The following is a 15,564-nucleotide window of genomic DNA, read 5'->3' on the forward strand; positions in this document are numbered from 1 at the left end:
TGTTTGTAATCAGGCCTACATCTGTCGTGTAGTCAGCAAATTTGAGTTGGAGTCTGGTATTATTTTGCTGTAATAGCTACTGTAAATTGGACAGTGCAGTTAGATTAACAATAATTTAAGCTTTCTACCAATATCAGATATGTCTATGTCCTGGGAAATGTTCGTTACTTATAACCTCATGCTAATCACATTAGCTCAAATGTCCTGCGGGAGGGACAATGATCCCGTAGCGGTTTTAAAAGGCCAACATTTCATGAACTTCACTTTGGAGAAGGTGATATGCTTCGGTTTGCTGCCTTATGACTGGTTTCAAATTGGTCTCGAGCAATCATAAGGCAAAATAAATCTTAAACATGTCATTTATATTTACAATTCCCTTATCCATACAACTTTCTCATTTACCTATTGTACATGTCATCTTCCAATCTTTCAGGATTTTTATTTCCCAATATTTTGTGCGCAAAGGACCTCAACACTTTATTCCGGCTGACAGTTTCCTAACCCTAAATAATATATACAAGATCAGAGTACTGTCTAGTGCCACGTTCACGTGGTAGTTGGAATTAGGAAACTTCTGACTTGATAACTGGTTGAACGCGGCACATGTACACTGCATTCGGGAAGTTTTATGACTTTTTCCACATTTTGTTACAGCCTTACTCTTATTCCTTCCTCAACCTGCAGATCCTCTCAAGCTCTGTCAGGTTGGATGGGGAGCGTCGCTGCAGAGCTATTTTCAGGTTTCTCCAGAGATGTTAGATCGGGTTCAAGTCCAGGCTATGGCTGGGCCACTTAAGGACATTGAGACTTATCCCGCTTTGTCTTGGCTGTATGCGTAGGGTCGTTGTCCTGTTGGAAGGTGAACCTTCACTCAAGTCTGAGGTCCTGAGCAGGATTTCATGAAGGATCTTTCTGTACTTTGCTCAGTTCATCTTTCCTTAGATTCCGACTAGTCTCCCATTCCCACAGCATGATACACTGTACATATGGTGCCAGGATTTCTCCGGATGTCACACTTGGCATTTAGGGCAAAAAGTAAATATTGGTTTCAGGTGCGTTTAGGTAAACTTCCAGTGGGCTGTAATCTGCCTTTTACAGAGTGGATTGTCTGGCCACTCCCATTGTTTAATTGGAGTGCTGCAGAGATGGTTGTCCTTCTGCACAGAGGAGCTCTGTCAGTGACCATCGGGGTCTTGGTCACCTCTCTGAGCAAGGTCCTTCTCCCCCAATTGTGCAGTTTGGCCAGGCGGCCAGCTCTGAAGAATCTTGGTGGTTCCAGACTTCCAGTGAGGGAGGTTGTGTTCTTGGGGACCATTGAGGCCGCAGACATTTTTTTGGGAACCTTTCCCACATCTGTGCCTCAAACCTTTGAGCTCGGACAATTCCAACCTCATGGCTCGTTTAATTGCGCGGTCAACTGCGGGATCTTAGGTGCCTTTCCAAATCAATTTACCAGAGGGTGAATCCAATAAAGTTGTAGAACAATGATCCAAGACAGGATGCACCCAAGCTCAATTTTGATCCTCATAGCAGAAGGTCTGAATACCTATCTAAATAAGGGATTTTAATTACATTGGCAAATAGAATCTAAACCTTTGCCATTATGGGTGTAGACTGAAGAAAAATGTATTTAATCCATTCTAGAATAAGGCTGTAACTTAACATGTGACAGAAGGGGGTCGGAATACTTTCCCGAATGCACTGTACTACCAGTTATGAAATCGGAAATGTCAGTTTTTGCTAGTGCTGACTAGCACTTGTGAAGAGATACTCCTTGTTGATTTCCAGAAACGCGCGACACGGGCCTCCAGTGAAGATGACTGTTGAACATCTAGCCAACCACAAGGAGAGAAAGGATCCGTCAAACATCTACATATATAGTTTGATGTATATGGCATGTAGGGACAACTTAACCTCACTGGTCTCTTATAGAGGAGCCCTGAATTACACATCAAAATACAAGCAGAACAGAAGCAGCCATAAACAAACATTCAGTAATAAGGTCCTCAACACTTTGAATTGCCCTAGATGCAGCAGACAGTTTTACAACAAGGCACAAAAAAAAATTATATATTTACCTAACGGAGTAAAGACCGAAGGACATTTCCAAAGTTATTCATCCCTTATCCCAGGTGTGGTAACTCATGTCTAAAGGTTAGTAATGCTTTTAGTGAGGTTTCGTAAAGGGATTAATACATTAAAATATTGCAATGCGTCAACCTACGTGACATCAAACGGGACCAACTTCCTAGTTGAGAATGTAGCGTTGACTACTAGACCTGTCGCCCATAATAAAGAGCAGTGCACTATGATAAACTGCTTTAATGAAGTGGCATCTGAATTCATATAGATGATGTCACCATTGTCTAGGACTGGTAGGAGGGTTGACTGAAACATGCCTCTTGCTCAGTGCTAAAGGCATGACTCATTTCTATAAATAACCCCTTTTTATTAATGGTGGAAGCTCCACAATTACACTGCTTATACCTATCCAGATCTTCAATCATTTAAGGGTTGGGTCCAAATTGGGACCAGCTGTCAGACTAGGGTTCAGGGGGCTTCAATGTTTCAGTGCAGGAAGTAACAACCACTTAATAAAAAGGCTGATCATACCTCGATCTGTTTGACATCATAGTTGGTGTTACCAGACACAGCTTTCACGCCAACCACCTTTGCCCTGATCACTACAAAATAAGAGACATGGTTTAACTACTGAAATAATCCATTTCTGGTACAATAGTCAGACATCAGTTTCTGGGTGTTAAGTGATCCGAGAGAACATAGATTCTATTACAGACCCAAGATGTCAGGCTTTAGCACCATGCTCTACCAACAGAGCTTGCTCCCTCAACAGCAAAGTCATCACTCAATCATTTTAGAGAATATACCACAAATAAAGTCTTCAATTTTCCGTAAACTCAACAGGAACCATCCTCAGGGAAGAGTGTTGCATGTCATCACACCCCTTTACTAACAAACAGTAATTGAGTCAAGGTACATTTCTCTAAAAGGTCAAGTAGCTGCTCATGATGTAGTGCTGTCTAACACCCACAACCATCCTGTCTTACCATACTGCATCAGTGGTTGAAGTAGAACGCAAGGCGCCAATACACTTTTAAACAATCACAATGCCGTATTGATGTTTTACAGTGACTAACCTATTTTATAGGAGGTGCCTATACTCACGTAGTTGATAGCTGTGTTACCAACAATTTATCAGCACATGTCAAAATAATAGAAATGACATCTAATTTATAGAATTAAATACCTATCTGCGAGATAAATAGCGCCAAAATCTGAATTAGTGAGTACAGTTTACAGAAGTGTGACATAATAGCTTAGAAATGTAGAGTAGTCCCATTTGCCATGTAGGCCTAACTTATTCTGATGAATTCTCTAAAATGTCAAGTATATGAGGCGTTGGATAATGTCATGTTGAACATTTCGTTTAACAAGTCAGTCATCTTTAGGCCTAGAGCAAGGATGGGAAACTCCAGTCCTCACGGATCAGAGTGGTGTCATCCCCGCGGGTGTAATCGTCAAGCAGACTTTTACAAAACGATTTACAAAACCATTTTACACCAGACAGAAAACCATTTTAAAAATTCAGGTTGGTCCCTCACCGTTTCACTTGGTTCTTAAGTGGCAAACCTTTCCGTAATGAATACACCCAGGTGTAGCCCATATTGTTACCGACTTAATGTAAATACTTGCGAGAAGATGTAAATACAGGCCTAATGATCATGTCCTGAAAATAATTGCGACAGAAAATTCATAACAATGTTGCATGATGCGCATTGACACGGTGTAGTAGGCAGCCTACCAACACGTGAAGAGAAACTACAGACATTTCTAAATTGCCTTACCGACATCTGCGTTGCAAAAAGCCCGTTGAGGATGTACAGTCACGCAAGTGCAAGCTTCTGTGGTTTCATCGACCCGCCAGAGGAACAGAACGACCAGAGTAATGAAACTACTTACGGACCAAGTCATTTTAGAAACTAATTAATTTACTGTCCACTCTATAGAAGACAAACAATATTGCTACCGTTTACCCCTACGACAGTGCAGGTTATTACTGCGCGAAAATCTCCAAACCTTCTACATACTACATGGAATCAGCCGTCTTTTATTGCAGGCTGTGAGCTCCTCCCCGCAGGTAGAACCAAGCCAGTGGTAGGCTGATCACTCTATTCATCCTTAACCACAATCACCTTTTATTTACCTTTTATTCACCGTTTATTGGAAAACTACAGAGCAGGCTCAATTTGCTGACATAAATGTCATATATTGTCTGCATTTCACTTAAACAATGGGGATGAACCAGAAATATACATTTTAAGCTACACCTACTGGAATTCCTTATAGCTTTGTTGTTTTCACTTATTTATTTTTATCACCTGGGGCAAGTTTAAAGCATGCTCAACTTGCCCAACTGGTCAGTTCACTTGACCCAGGCAATGGGGTAACCCTTAAATCTCTGCTACAACTAGGTTCCGGATTTTCAACTGGGTACCATCAGGAGAAAAAAAAAATGCCACACCACCAAATCACAGGTCGTGCAGGTCAGGCATGGGACAGGAAAATAACTTACTCCCATCAGACACAGGCAAAAACTCTTTACAGCAATGTTGTAGGAGCCTACACCTCAACGTTAGTGGTCTGACATGCTGTATCAGTCTGATCAACTGTTGGCCTCTATACACCCTGTCCCATCTGGCCAGGGGACACAAAGTGGTGGTAACAATGTTGTAGCAGCCTACACCTCAACGTTAGTGATCTGACATGCTGTATCAGTCTGATCAACTGTTGGCCTCTATACACCCTGTCCCATCTGGCCAGGGGACACAAAGTGGTGGTAACAATGTTGTAGCAGCCTACACCTCAACGTTAGTGATCTGACATGCTGTATCAGTCTGATCAACTGTAGGGCTCTATACACCCTGTCCCATCTGGTCCCATCTGGCCAGGGGACACAAAGTGGTGGTAAAAATGTTGTAGCAGCCTACACCTCAACGTTAGTGATCTGACCTGCAGTATCAGTCTGATCAACTGTAGGGCTCTATACACCCTGTCCCATCTGGCCAGGGGACAAACAAAGTGGTGGTGACAATGTTGTAGCAGCCTACACCTCAACGTTTGTGATCTGACATGCTGTATCAGTCTGATCAACTGTAGGGCTCTATACACCCTGTCCCATCTGGCCAGGGGGCAAACAAAGTGGTGGTAACAATGTTGTAGCAGCCTACACCTCAACGTTAGTGATCTGACATGCTGTATCAGTCTGATCAACTGTAGGCCTCTATACACCCTGTCCCATCTGGCCAGGGGGCAAACAAAGTGGTGGTGACAATGTTGTAGCAGCCTACACCTCAACGTTAGTGATCTGACATGCTGTATCAGTCTGATCAACTGTAGGCCTCTATACACCCTGTCCCATCTGGCCAGGGGAAACAAAGTGGTGGTAACAATGTTGTAGCAGCCTACACCTCAACGTTAGAGATCTGACATGCTGTATCAGTCTGATCAACTGTAGGCCTCTATACACCCTGTCCCATCTGGCCAGGGTAAACAAAGTGGTGGTAACAATGTTGTAGCAGCCTACACCTAAACATTAGTGATCTGACCTGCAGTATCAGTCTGATCAACTGTAGGCCTCTATACGCCCTGTCCCATCTGGCCAGGGGAAACAAAGTGGAGGTAACAATGTTGTAGCAGCCTACACCTCAACGTTAGTGATCTGACATGCTGTATCAGTCTGATCAACTGTAGGCCTCTATACACCCTGTCCCATCTGGCCAGGGGAAACAAAGTGGTGGTAACATTATGTATTTATAGCATAAGCCACTTTATTTGTCTTAAGAGAAAATGTGAATGTGATCACCTTTGGTTCATATTATATAACTTCGGTTGGCTAGGCTACCTAGGCCCAGAGGTGGGAAAAGTAGTTTACCCAGTTGTCATTGAGTAAAATGACTCAAGTAAAAGGGAAAGTAACCCAGTAAAATACTACTTGAGTAAAAGTATTAATATACTAAAGTAGTAAGCTACTTGAACATATTTTTTACGTAGTTACTTTACACCATTGCCTTTGCCTTCTTTAATCCAACAATCAAATACACAAATAGTGATGACATAGGCTAGACTGTTAATGCACCTGTAACTGGTAATTACAGGTGAACAGTATATGGATCACTATACAGAAGTAGTGCACATTTGGGTTTGAAAAAAATATGTAATTTGTTTCCTATTTTTCCCCCAAACGTTCAGCACACGTCTTCCAATATAGGTCAGGTAGGTATATACAGCATATTATTTAAACACTTACTGCATGTTTGAAATGTTTACCTGAATTCCTTACCACCCCAAACAATGTGTCAATACCAAAACATAATGAAAAAGTTTTGAAGAATGGGGAAAATTACATTTGTCTGAAGATTACAAAATGAGGGTTCTATGACCCTACTATGATATACCACCTGACTCCATTATCATGTGAACACTATGGGCCCATTATCGGATCCAGTGGGTATTGCCAAGGTTGCAAGCCTTGCGTCACCACTCGGAATACTATAAGATGCACGTGTGTTTACCATTTTGCAATTATTAAGAGGCTAAGGGACAAGGAGCTAATGTCCTAACATTAAATTATTGAGTTAACCTTAGCTCAGAGATGCAGTGAAATCTTGAAACAATCCAAACATGACAATGGAATTCACACAGTAACATTAATTTAGTTAATTCACGTTTCATCAGTCTTCACACTTCTCCTGTGGACAGGGACTACATGTACATTGAAGTATTATGACACAGGACACACCCTGAGAACACTGAATGGTCAGAAACAGTTAGAGACCTCAGGAATTGTCTGAACCAGTATCTGTGTGTTAGAAACTTCATGAACGTCTGAACCTGTATCTGTGTGTTAGAGACCTCATGAATGATCTGAACCAGTATCTGTGGGTTAGAGACCTCATGAATGATCTGAACCAGTATCTGTGTGTTAGAGACCTCATGAATGATCTGAACCAGTATCTGTGTGTTAGAGACCTCATGAATGATCTGAACCAGTATCTGTGGGTTAGAGACCTCATGAATGATCTGAACCAGTATCTGTGGGTTAGAGACCTCATGAATGATCTGAACCAGTATCTGTGGGTTAGAGACCTCATGAATGATCTGAACCAGTATCTGTGGGTAAGAGACCTCATGAATGATCTGAACCAGTATCTGTGGGTCAGAGACCTCATGAATGATCTGAACCAGTATCTGTGGGTTAGAGACCTCATGAATGATCTGAACCAGTATCTGTGGGTTAGAGACCTCATGAATGATCTGAACCAGTATCTGTGGGTTAGAGACCTTAACAATCTTGTGTTACCACCTTATTAATAGGCAGCGTGAAGTAGGATGCGTTGATCAGTTGATTGACAGGTGCAGGACTGAAGAATGATACTTTCCTCTAGTGTGGATGCTCACCAACGTTTTATAGTTATGTAGCCTATAGTTTATCATTGTAGTTACCATTATAGTTACTTGCTTTGTGGATGCCCCGAATGTGTTGTGGATGTGACACACTGTTTTGCATGTTATTTTGACACTAATACGTGTCACATATCAGGTTGCAAACAATGTAAACAAATATATATAATTGAGTTAATAAAGCCGCATACAAACATGATCTCTTTTTAGTTGTCTTGAGTAAGGCAGCTTCAAAATGCAGGTGTTTCAGCCTAGCTCAGTGCTTTCTGTGGTGGTGGGGCAAGCCAGCAGAAAATATAGAGAGTTGCGCCGTGATTGGCTCAGTGTTCTGTCACTAATGGGGACCCTACGTCACCGCCAAGTCTAAGGGGAGAGCTAGAAAACTCTAGCCCCTTGGATGCTGCCATAGATATACCTTAGAAGTGCCCATCCAAGAAGGCTCACAGTCATTGGTCACAGATATATGGACATCAAATCACGTTATGTGTAGAGTAGCTTCGATTGGACTGATCATGTCAACATCATACTTTCAAAATCTTAGCTAGCAGTCATCATGAATCAAGTCGAACATCTACTGGCAAATCCTTTTCAATCCTTGTCATATGAAGATAAATAATGAAGAGAAATTATAGATAAAACGTATTGGTGCTCATTGGCCATAGGACATAAATATTACACAACAAGATGGAAATCACAAATTCAACAATGAGTAATTTGGAAGGAATCAGTGACTGGCTAATGTTAACTGCAAGCATTGCAAAGCAATCACAAGTCTGCTATTCAGTGGAGTGGCTGTGTGATCCCAAATCTGGGATTTTTTATTGTATTTATTTAACCTTTATTTCACTAGGCAAGTCAGTTAAGAACAAATTCTTATTTACAATGATGGCCTACCAAAAGGAAAAGGCCTCCTGCTGGGACAGGCATTAAAATATATATATATATATGTATATATATAAAGATAGGACAAAACACACATCACGACAAGAGAGACAACACAACACTACATAAAGAGAGACCTAAGACAACATAGCAAGGTGTTACGGCTTTCTTCCGATGAAGGAGAGGCAGACCAAAATGCAGCGTGGTTATTTTGATTCATGTTTAATAAAAGATAAACACGATCAATACAAACCAATAAACGTACCGCGAAAACCTAACCAGCCTATTCTGGTGCAAACTAACACAGAGACAGGAACAATCACCCACGAAACACTCAAAGAATATGGCTGCCTAAATATGGTTTCCAATCAGAGACAACGATAAACACCTGCCTCTGATTGAGAACCACTCCAGGCAGCCATAGACTATTCTAGACAACCCCACTAACCACTATCCCATAACCTACAACAAACCCCTCGACAAAACACACCACATAAAATAACCCATTTCACACCCTGGCCTGGTCAAAATAATAAAGAAAACACAAAATACTAAGACCAGGGTGTGACACAAGGCAGCAACACATGACAACTGATTAATTGTAACCCTTAAAGTCCCTGGTACAACTACACTATATATACCAAAGTATGGGGACACCCTTACAAATTTGTGTATTGGGCTATTTCAGCCACACTGAAATAGAGTGCGGCTGAACAGGTGTATAAAATCGAGCACACAGCCATGCAATCTCCATAGACAAACATTGATAGTGGAATGGCCTTACTGAAGAGCCTTCTTTAATCCAAAATATATCAAATCAATAAATAGTGATGACATAGGCTAGACTGTGTTATACAACTGTTATACACCAGAGGTCTGTCTGTAATAAAGCACTGCTCTGCTTTCTTGACATCACTGTCAATAAAACAAGTCCTAAAGGTCCTAGTTTTGTCACCCCTGGACTACTGCCCAGTCATATGGTCAAGTGCCACAAAGAGGGACATTGGCAACTTACAACTGGCCTGGAACAGAGCAGCACAGCTGGCCCTTAAAACGACATGGAGAGGTAGCATGAATAATATGCATGTCAATCTCCCCTGGCTAAAGTGGAGGAGAGATATACGTGTTAAATATACCGAGCTGTCTGTTTAAATGACTAGCACACAGCTCAGACATTCATGCATACCCCACAAAACATGCCACCAGAGGTCTCTTCACAGTCTCCAAAGCTAGAACAGACTATGAGAAATGCACAGCAATACATAGAGCCATGGCTACATTGAGTTACATCAAGTAACTCAAGCAAGCAGTAAAATCAGGTTAAAAAAGCAGATAAAAACAACACCTCACGGCACAACCCGGACTGTTAGGACACACACGCACACATTGTAAATTGTAGTAATGTAGTATTGTACATTTTATATTGTAAATGTGTAATATTAGAGTAATAACGTAGTAATTTATTGTATGATGTATTGGTTTATTTATGATGTAGGTTGTTTTGTTGTGATGTCATTGTTTTATTTATGATGTATGCTGTTGTTCTGTTGTGATGTAATTGTTTTATTTATTATGTAGGCTGTTGTTTTGTTGTGATGTAATTGTTTCATTTATGATGTAGGCTATTGTTTTGTTGTGATGTCAATGTTTTATTCCTGTTTGGAACCCAGTAAGAGGAGCTGCTAAGTACTAAAAAAATACTAAATACTTTTGCAAGAGTGAAACACCTATTAATTTAAAATCAAATCAAATGTTATTCGTCTCTGTCAGAGTCCTTTAAGAACAGTGGGTTTGGAGTCAGGAGCAGAGAGCAGAGGGTTCGAATAAATGTATATTTTATTACCGGAAAAAACGGTCATGCCAAAAACTGACCGGCCCATACACAGGACCCAAAATGTCCAGAAAAATATACAATCCACGGGTGTCAGGCTGGTGCATGGAATCAGGCGCAGGAGAGCAGAGATGAGTGTACTTTATAGGTAATTTATTCCACAAACAGCACCACTTTAAAACAAATGCTAAAAGTGTGTGAAATAACCGGTCACTCGTAAATAACGTGAGTAATAACGAACCCGGCAAACAATACCAGCCAACACGTAACGACTTGAACATTATATACAAACACACACACAATCATGGGGGAAACAGAGGGTTAAATAATGAACATGTAACTGGGGAATAGAAACCAGGTGTGTAGAAAACAAAGACAAAACAAATGGAAAATGAAAAGTGGATCGGCGATGGCTAGACAGCCGGTGACGTCGACCGCCGAACGCCGCCCGAACAAGGAGAGGGACCGACTTCGGAAGAAGTCGTGACAACGGGTGTTGACTTTACCATGAATTGCTTGCTCACGACCCCTTCCCAAAAATGCAGAGTGAAAAAAATATTATTAAAATAGTAACATAAAAGGAATAAAATATACAAAAATGAAGCTATATTCAGGGGTACTAGTACCAGATCAATGTGCAGAGGTACGAGGTATTTGAGTTAGATATGTACATAAAGACAGGGTAAAGGGACAAGGCATCAGGATAGATAATAATAAGGTATTTGATGTAGATATGTACATAAAGGCAGGGTAAATGGACTAGGCATCAGGATACATAATAAGGTATTTGAGGTAGATATGTACATAAAGCTAGGGTAAAGGGACTAGGCATCAGGATAGATAATAAGGTATTTGATGTAGATATGGTCATAAAGACAGGGTAAAGGGACAAGGCATCAGGATAGATAATAAGGTATTTGAGGTAGATATGTACATGAAGACAGGGTAAAGGGACAAGGCATCAGCATAGATAGTGATAAGGTATTTGAGGTAGATATGGTCATAAAGACAGGGTAAAGTGACTCGGCATCAGGATAGATAATAAGGTATTTGAGTTAGATATGTACATAAAGGCAGGGTAAAGTGACTAGGCATCAGGATAGATAATAATAAGGTATTTGAGGTAGATATGTATATGAAGGCAGGGTAAAGTGACTTGGTATCAGGATAGATAATAAGGTATTTGAGGTAGATATGTACATAAAGGCAGGGTAAAGTGACTAGGCATCAGGACAGATAATAATATGAGTAAAATTAAGAACGGAGTAGGAGCAGCAAATTATGTGTGTGTGTGTGTGTGTGTGTGCGTATGTAGCGCATGTGAATGTGTGTGGGTTTTGTGTGTGTGTGTATGTAGCGCATGTGAATGTGTGTGGGTTTTGTGTGAGTGTCAGTTCAGTGTGTATAAAGTGTGTATATAAAGTCTTGTCAGTTTCATGTGATAGGGAAGATATACAAAACGTTGCAGAGAGCATATCCAACTGACAATTGCTTAGAAACAAATATTGTAACCACGACTTAAAAAGAACTGATGTTGGCACAAGATGGATGGAAAGTTGGAGCTTAACTAACAAAATGACAGTTAACTGAAATGTCCGCGTAACCCAGTATAAACTAATGTATAGAATTTATTATGCAAGAGACTAATTCTACAGCACAACAGCAGGGGTCTTAAGTGTAAAACTAATAATGACTCAATTAACCATGCTTTCTGAACCAATAGAACTAACAGGGCTGATCTTGCTTTATGCATGGTTGTATCATGTAGGTCTATAGTGCCTTCAGAAAGTATTCAGAACCCTGGACTTTATCCACTTTTTGTTAGGTTATTAAAAACATGTTTTTAATCCATCTACACACAATACCCCTTAATGTGAAAGCAAAAACAGGTTTTTAGAAATGTTATTTATAAAAAATGTAAAACAGAAATATCACATTTACACAAGTATTCAGACCCTTTACTCAGTACTTTGTTGAAGCACCTTTGGCAGCGATTACAGCCTCAAGTCTTTTTGGGTATGACGCTACAAGCTTGGTACACTGGTATTTGGGAGTTTCTTCCATTCTTCTCTGCAGATCCTCTCAAACTCTGTCACAGGGGTGGGGAGCGTTGCTGCACAGATTTTTTCAGGTCCCTCCAGAGATGTTCAATTGGGTTGAAGTCTGGGCTCTGGCTGGGCCACTCAAGGACATTCAGAGACTTGTCCCGAAGCCATTTCTGTGTTGTCTTGGCTGTGTGCTTAGGGTCTGGAGCAGGTTTTCATCAAGCATCTCTCTGTACTTTGCTCCGTTCATCTTTCCCTCGATCCTGACTAGTCTCCCAGTCCCTTCCTGGTGAAAAACCTGACATGATGCTGCCACCACCATGCTTCACCGTAGGGATGGTGCCAGGTTTCCTCCAGATGTGACGCTTGGCGTTCAGGCCAAAGGTTTTAATCTTGGTTTCATCAGACCAGAGAATATTATTTCTCATGGTTTGACAGTCTTTTGGTGCCTTTTGGCAAACTCCAAGCAGGCTATCATGTGCCTTTTCCTGAGGAGTTGTCATGCCCTGACCTTAGAGAGCTTTTTATGTCTCTATTTTGGTTTGGTCAGGGTGTGATTTGGGTGGGCATTCCATGTTCTAGGTTTTTGTGCTTCTATGTTCTGGCCGGGTATGGTTCTCAATCAGGGACAGCTGTCTATCGTTGTCTCTGATTGGGAATCATACTTAGGCAGACTTTTTCCCCTGTTGTATTTGTGGGTAGACTTTGTTAGAGGCATTATAGCCGAAGTTAAGCTTCACCGTCATTTCCTTGTTTTGTTGGCTACATTTCTTTAAATAAAAGGAATATGTACCCTCACCACGCTGCACTTTGATCTCATTCCGACGACGGCCGTGACAGGAGTAGCTTCCATCTGGCCAAAATCTACCATTTTGTTATGACATGCACTGTCAGACCTTGTGGGAACTGTGGGGCCTTATATAGACAGGTGTGTGCCTTTCTAAATCATGTCCAATCAATTGGATATACCTCAGGTAGACTCCAATCAAGTTCTGGAAATACCTCAGGGATGATCAATGGAAACAGGATGCACCTGAGCTCAAAGTCTTATAGCAAAGGGTCTGAATACTTGTGTAAATAAGTTATTTCTGTTTTTATTTTTTATAAATGTGCAAAAATGTGCAAAAAAATGTTTTTCTTTGTCATTATGGGGTATTGTGTGTAGATGAGGATTTTTGTTAATTTAATCCATTTTAGGCTGTACCGTAACAAAATGTGGAAAAAGTCAAGGGGTCTGAATACTTTCCGAATGCACTGTATCTCTTTTCTCAAATGACATAACATTCACATTTTTATTCCTAAGCATTAATTAAGCTCTGCACAAACAGACATCAATGTAGCACACAGATGATCGTATTATCACATTCACATGAGTTATTACAATCTATGATTCTGTATTAATATCAGTGGTGTAGTGGTAAAAAAGGTGGGTCATGGATAAGACAAACAACCACAGACATAAACATATTACATTTTTTTAATGTATTGTTTGCCTTTTGATTGTGTTTTAATGTAGGCCTGTAGGGAAGACAGGCCATTCCAGATGTTCATATTGAAACATACAGTGTAAAAAATAAAAATGAATCCTGACTTGTTTTAAAGATTATTACAGATTGTCTCTGGGGATCCCACGTGGGGCCCCAATGCCTAGTTTGGGACCACTGTACTAAACTCTCTCTCTGTTTGCTTCCTCTCTCTCTCTCTCTCTCTCTCTCCTTGTCTCCTGCTCCCTCTCTCTCTCTCTCTCTCTCTCTCCCTGTCTCCTGCTCCCTCTCTCTCTCTCTCTCTGCTCTCTCTCTCTCTCTCTGCTCTCTCTCTCGCTCTCGCTCTCTGCTTTCTCTCTCTGCTCTCTCTCTCTCTGCTTTCTCTCTCTGCTCTCTCTCTCTCTCTCTCTCTCTGCTTTCTATCTCCCTCTCTCTCTCTGCTCTCTCTCTCTCTCTCTCTGCTTTCTCTCTCTGCTCTCTCTCTCCCTCTCTCTCTCTGCTTTCTCTCTCTGCTCTCTCTCTCTTTCTCTGCTCTCTCTCTCTCTGCTTTCTCTCTCTGCTCTCTCTCTCTCTCTCACTCTCTCCCTCTCTCTCTCTCTCTCTCTCTCTCTCTCTCTCTCTCATACATTGCAGCCTGCCTCCGCCTCACCGCTCATCGCACCACATCACTGTCTGTCCTACTCACTGTAATGCAAAGTTATTGTGAGAATTTAGTAGCCAATAGTTTCTCCTGCTGAGGAATGCTCTGTTTTAATGTTAGCTTCTTACTTCATCCCTAACCACAGCCCAACATTACTGTAATAGAGCTAGCCACCTGACTGACATATCTATAAGCGACTATTTACCAGTTGTGCACTCATTCCCCGAGAGCCGTTTTTACAGTGGTGTAAAGTACTTCAGTAAAAATACTTTAAAATACTACTTAAGTCGGTTTTTGGGGTATTTGTACTTTACTTTACTATTGATATTTTGGACATCTTTTACTTCACTACATTCCTAAAGAAAATACTGTACTTCTTACTCCATACATTTATCCTGATACCCAAAACTACTTGTTACATTTTGAGTGCTTAGCAGGACATGAAAATGGTCCAATTCACGCACTTATCAAGAGAACATCCCTGGTCATCTCTACTGCATCTGATCTGGTGGACTCACTAAACACAGACTCTTTGTTGTAAATTATGTCTGAGTGTTGGGGTGTGCCCCTGGCTATCCATAAGGTAATACAATTAGGCCATCTGGTTTGCTTAATATAAGGAATTTGAAGTTCTTTATACTTTTACTTTGATTACTAAGTATATATTAGCAATTACATTTACTTTTAACACTTAAGTATATTTAAAACCTTACACTTTGAATTTTACTCAAGTAGTATTTTACTGGGTGACTTTCACTTTTACTTAAGTCATTTTCTATTAAGGTATCTTTACTTTTACTCAAGTATGACAATTGAGTAGTTTTTCCACCACTGCGTTTTTGTTTGTTTGGGGATGTCTGTAGACATGGCAGGAGAAGGGTTTTAAAATGGCCTTTTGTCCAGCACCTTGCAAACACACTGTCAGCAGCAGTTTTTGTTTGTTTGGGGATGTCTGTAGACATGGCAGGAGAAGGGTTTTAAAATGGCCTTTTGTCCAGCACCTTGCAAACACACTGTCAGCAGCAGTTTTTGTTTGTTTGGGGATGTCTGTAGACATGGCAGGAGAAGGGTTTTAAAATGGCCTTTTGTCCAGCACCTTGCAAACACACTGTCAGCAGCAGTTTTTGTTTGTTTGGGGATGTCTGTAGACATGGCAGGAGAAGGGTTTTAAAATGGCCTTTTGTCCAGCACCTTGCAAAC

Source organism: Oncorhynchus tshawytscha, unplaced genomic scaffold (assembly GCF_018296145.1).
Source record: "Oncorhynchus tshawytscha isolate Ot180627B unplaced genomic scaffold, Otsh_v2.0 Un_contig_6164_pilon_pilon, whole genome shotgun sequence".
In the NCBI taxonomy this organism is placed as follows: Eukaryota; Metazoa; Chordata; class Actinopteri; order Salmoniformes; family Salmonidae; genus Oncorhynchus; species Oncorhynchus tshawytscha.